We start from the raw sequence: 6,122 nt of genomic DNA on the forward strand, positions 1-6,122 counted from the left end.
ACAGAGAAGGAGGTGGGGTCAGGGAAGCCTAGGGTCCGCAGAGAAGTTGCTTTGAAGGGTGATAGAGTGAGCTGACTAGAGAAATACAGTAGAATTGCTAAGCACACTGAAGCCACATAAATTTGGAAGGAAACCACTTGGCATAGTTACTTGTTTTCCTCCAGAACTAGGTACAGAGTAGGAACACAGATGTTGGTTTAATCAATAACTGTTGCCATATCAGATGTTAGAAGGGGAAAAAAACAAGGACGTGGACAGTGTGTATAAGGGAGTAATTATGATGAGGGACCATGACATGGCACAACTCTGGAGGACACCATTTACACTGTATTTTGCAACACAGGGACCCTGCATAGATTCTAATCTGAATGAGGATGAACCCAAGAAAATGGACAGAAAACATTTGGTGGTGAATGGATTGGATTTCTAATGGGGTTGAATAATTGTTCATGTGGGATGGATAAATTAGAGGCACTCAAAGACCAGAGATGATGGCCATAGAGAAGATATTTGAAACTGAGACTGAGGAAGTGAAACAGATATTAGAAGTGAAAAAGATGTAGGGTATGTAAGAATATAGCTGAAGTGGAGTGGATGGAAGGCTACTGGCAAACTAGATGTCCTTAACAACCTTCCTATTACAATAGATAAAAACAATAATGAATAAAATGTAGAAATATATTTTTAAATGCATTAATGACAGTAACAAGATACGGCCAACATGAATTCAAAGCAAGGCCCTAGTAAGATGATTCAGGCACTGATGCTTGCTTTTGCATTAAGGACTTTTGACAGATCAGGGGTTCTTGAGTTCCAGTGTTCACAGCCTTGCAAGATATGGATGATGGGTGACAAAGTCCATGTCCAGCCAAAAGAAGGCAATCTCAAAGACAGACATCCTACATAAAGCTCAAAAGGGTACACTAGAAATAAAATTGCCCCCATTCCAAACAACAAGGACATTTGCTCATCCTAAAATTTTGCCCTGGGTAAAGGGGAAGGAAAATCTTACCTAAACGTTCATTAGTAAAAGCTAGCTTTTATTGTGAGTTTTGATGTCTGAGTTGCACTACCTGGGTGGTCTGCAAAAACTTCAGGCTGAGAATTTAGTTTAAAATGGTCCTCCTTGGGGCGCCTGGGTGGCGCAGTCGGTTAAGTGTCCGACTTCAGCCAGGTCACGATCTCGCGGTCCGTGAGTTCGAGCCCCGCGTCGGGCTCTGGGCTGATGGCTCAGAGCCTGGAGCCTGTTTCCGATTCTGTGTCTCCCTCTCTCTCTGCCCCTCCCCCGTTCATACTCTGTCTCTCTCTGTCCCAAAAATAAATAAACGTTGAAAAAAAAAAATTAAAAAAAAAAATAAAAAAAAATAAAATGGTCCTCCTTCAGTAGCACTGGGAGATAGGTACCAGGATATTCATAGTAGCATACTTGAAACAGCAAAAACTGGAAATAATCAAACTAGGCACAAACAGTAGGATGGATTAAAAATTATGATATATTCATAAATTGAATACTATGCAGCAATAAAAAATGAATAAAATTGTAGTTATTTGCAACAACATGAGTGAATCTCAGGAACATGTTATTGAGTTGAAAAAGCAAGTCGCAAATATCCATACAGTAAAATTCCAATTTTATGAAAGTTAAAGAAAAACATACAAAATTGCATATTATATGTTCATTTACATATGTACATGTGTAAAACAGAAATAAAAATAAAGGGAATGATGAGGAAGGATGGGGTTGGAGAGGGACACATAGGGGCCTAAATGTTCTAGGTCTTAAACAGAACCGGGCGCATACAAGTAAGTGATCATGGTATTGTTACTTTTTTATCCTTAAACGTGTATTTGACAAATCTCCTTTGCATATATTCAATATTTAATAAAAATAAAATTTCAAGGCTCTGTGGAATTGAGGAGGTAAAAGAGGTGTATCACAGCATGATTTCACGCTGGAAAGTTTGAAACAGCAAAGGTCCCCAATCAGAGTCTGGTTAAATAAATTAAATTAAGGTACATCTATATAACAGAAAAGAATGAAGCAATGAAGAATAAGTTAGAAGTGCACATACTAATAAAAGAAGATGTTCTTTGTGTAGCAGGTGAAAGAAGTTACTAAACAATATAGTATTTCATTTGAATAAGAAACATAAAAATACTCATGCATAAAAATATAAGGACAGTGCACCAAAAAGTTATTAGTGTTGGGATCTGGGTGTTGGCTGTTAGGATTGTGTAGGAGGGTTTTTTATTATTATTATTATTATTTTCTTGATTTCTCTTATATTTTCTACCAGAAGTACATGTTATTCTCATACCAAAAAACATTTTTTTTTAAAAGTCAGAGAAAGAATAACAAAGCACATCTAAGAAACATCAGAAAGAAGAATGTAAATATGTAATACAGTATTTGGAAATGACCTTCACAAAATACACATTATTTAAAGACAATGACTATACTTGTCTTAGAGTTAAAAAATTAGATTTGAAGATGAATGGATTTATCTATCTATCAAGTTTCTGGCTATAAGATTAAAAGATTTAAATTCTTCCCAACTGATGTTTATAGGATTAAAGCAATCCCCAACAGTTCTTATCACACACACACACACACACACACACACACACACACACACACATTTTTTGTAACTAGATTATGGTGACAGAAGTTACTTAGATTTATTGTGATGGCCATTTCATGGTATGTACCAATCTGGAATCATTATGTTGTATACCTGAAACTAATAACATTATAGGTCAATTATAAGTCAATAAGAAAATAAATTTAAAAAATCCCAAACAGGGTCGCCTGGGTGGCTCTGTCAGTTAAGCGTCCGACTTTGGCTCAGGTCATGATCTCACGGTTCGTGGGTTTGCCCCACGTCCGGCTCTGCACTGACAGCTCAGAGGCTGGAGCCTGCTTCAGATTCTGTGTCTTCCTCTCTCTCTGCCCCTCCCCCACTTGTAGTCTCTCTTTCTCTCCTCTCTCTCTCCCTCAAAAATATATAAATATTAAAAAAATTTTAATAAAAAAATAAAAATCCCAAACAAAAATCTCAATGACATTTTTAAATTAATAAAATGGTTCTAAGTTCATCTAGAAGAGTAAAAAGTTCTATTGATAGAATTCTGGAAATTAAGAATTATAGGGTTAGGCTTGTTCTAATGGATGCTAAAATAAATGATGAAGTGACAGCCATTGAACCAATACAAATGCAAAAAGGAAATTCTTAAACATCTAGTAGAAGGTGCTCAAATATCTCTTCATGCTTTTAAAAACAGTGTATGATGAAGGAAATAACGGTTAGAGAAAGTGACGAACTATTTAATAAATGGTGCTGGAATAATGGCTAAGGGAGGGTAGTTGATTTTTCATCTTAAAATGTATTCTAAAATAAATTTGACCATATTTTTATGTATCTAAAATAAATTCTAGATAAGTTAATGTAAAACACTTAAAGAATTGTGAAGAAGGGAACACAGAAAATATGTAACACATTCACAACAGTGTCAGTCACTAAATCCAGTGACTTTGCAGGACCAATTGATAGCCTTGACTACCAACCCTCTTTTCCTTTCCTCTGTTTCCTTTGGCTTCCATGCATACATTGCCCTGATTTTTCTCCTACCACTTTGGCCACTACTTCTCCAATTCCTTTGCAGGATTAGCCTCCTCTGGAGACCATTGTATGTTTGAGTTCTTCAGGGCCCATTCCTTCTCTACCGTCTCCTAAGGTATTTGCACTCATACCCATGGCTCCAATTACAACCTCTACCCAGGCAACTCAAATTTACCTCTAGTCCAACCATTTACTTATTAGTCAGGATTCCTGAAAGAAAAAGGTGGCACACTCAAAATAGGTATTTAAGGAGATTTCAGTTAAAAGATAATTTATAAAAAATTTGGGGAAAGCAACAGAGGATAGTGGTACAGTATCTCAGGAAGCTATTACTGCCTTAAGCCTAAAGAAACAAGGAGGTAGAAATTATTACCTGATGAGAGAGAGGAGGGAGGGAGAGAGGGAGGGAGGGAGGGAGAGAGAGAGAAGAGGAAGAAATGGGAGGAAGAAGGGCAGGAAAAGGAGGTGGCAAAAAAGGAATGTTTGAAGGAAACAGGGTAGAAGCAGGGGGAGGAAAGGGGGCAGGAGAGGTAGAGAGAATGCAGGATGTAGATAATAAGGAATAAATATTCAGCTTTCACTCTCTTCCTTCAATCTTCTGCCTGTACCTCCTATTTGCTGAACCCATGTAGAAGCCGGAGATCCTGGGAGCCAGGTACTGGGGATATATGAAATTGTGATATATTCCATACAGCTCAGTCTCTTTGGACAGAGAATAGAGAAGGGTAGAGAGTGGCTCTAAATGGACAAACAGAAGACACCTACCTAAATATTCACCTCCCATTTAGCTTCTTCTCTAGGACATCCCAAGGGTATTTCAAATTCAACACGTCCAAAATTGAACACATAAACTGCTCATGCACACACTCACCTCTCAGACACCAAACTAAAAACAACAACAACAGCAACAAAAACTGGTCCTGTTTCAGTGTTTTCTATGTCATCAAGTCGTATCAAGGTCAGATCTATAGTTTCATAGCTGTGTAGGAATGGATTGGAGTGGGGCAAGGGTGGGTGCAAACAGATCACTGATGTAGCTGTTTCATTAGTCTAGGCAGAAGTGATGATAAAACGGGCTAAGAAAGTGTTGGTAGTGATGGAGGGAAGTGCATGGATTAAAGTGAACAGACTGAAGAGATATTTAGAAGACAAAATTCATAGGACTTGGTATTGGATTAGATGTTGGAAGTAAGGGGAATGTGATTGTCATAGATGACACCTTCAATGATTTCCTACAGATTTTAGGAAGAAGGAACAACTACTTAACATGGACTTATTGGCCCTGTATGGTCAGGATCCCCCACCCCTCACTCTCTGACCCCCATTCTTCATCTTCTCCCAGGCCTCTCTCAAGACGTAGGCTCTACCACATTCTTTCAATCCTTCATATTTTTTGTGCTTGCTGCTGAGCAGGACTTCTGCATCTGCTATTTCCACTGCCTATAATGTTCTCACCTAACTACCCAACTTCTCTACCATTTATAGCTCAATCACCACTTCCCCCAGGGAAGCTTCCACTGACTTCCCCAAATAGATCTAATCTTTCTATTAAAGTTCTCTTATATTTTGTCTTTCCCTTTGTAGGGTCTACCTATTAACAGTTTATACTCATATGTGTGGCTTTTCAGTTAATGTCTAACCTACTTTTAATGCCCTACTTGGATATAAATTCCATAAGGGGGTGCCTCGGTGGCTCAGTTGGCTGAGCATCCATCTCTTAATTTTGGGTCTGGTTGTGATCCCAGGTCATGGGATTGAGGCCTGCATCAGCCTCCACACTAAGTGTGGAGCCTGCTTGGGATCCCCTCCCCCACTCTTTCTCTCTCACTATCTCTCCTTCTGCCCCTCTCCAATGCTCATGCTCTTTCTCTCTCAAAAATAAAAACAAAAAAACAACTCCATAAGGATAGAGACTGTCTTTATTGGCTCCTTTATATAGTCTTATTGTCTCTCATTGTGTCTGACACCTTGTAGTTTTCACATATACATTCTTGAATGAATGAATGAATGAATGAATGAATGAATAAATGTGAAAACAATGGAATACATCACAAAGAAATACACTGATGGATTTAATAAATTTAAATTATAATATTCCCTACATTAAATAAGAACAAATGATAAGTGAGAAATGAGACATGTTAATAATATAAAGAGTATAACCTCAGTAGAGTTCTTGCCACACCAAAAATAAAAGTACAATAGGAACTGACAAAAACAAAACAAAATTTAAAAATGCCACGGAATAGAACGGATTATGACAACTTCTTACTGGAAAAATCAAAACACCAAATCATACTGACCTAAATAACAGAGAAATGTATTATTTCATGTAACTAGAAGGACAGGATGGCTTCTCTCAGGATCGTGAGATGGTACCTAGCAACTCCTGGGGGCAACATGCTTTCTTGTTCACATCTATCAGAAAAGCAATGGAGCTGCTTTTCTAGCAATGAAATCCAAGCCCTTCTCTTCAGCCTTATTGAGTCAATTTAGGACCAT

The sequence above is a fragment of the Lynx rufus genome, unplaced genomic scaffold (genome assembly GCF_022079265.1).
Source record: "Lynx rufus isolate CCGP_SWC_20201006 ecotype Redwood Valley unplaced genomic scaffold, mLynRuf1.p SCAF_4, whole genome shotgun sequence".
Taxonomy (NCBI): Eukaryota; Metazoa; Chordata; class Mammalia; order Carnivora; family Felidae; genus Lynx; species Lynx rufus.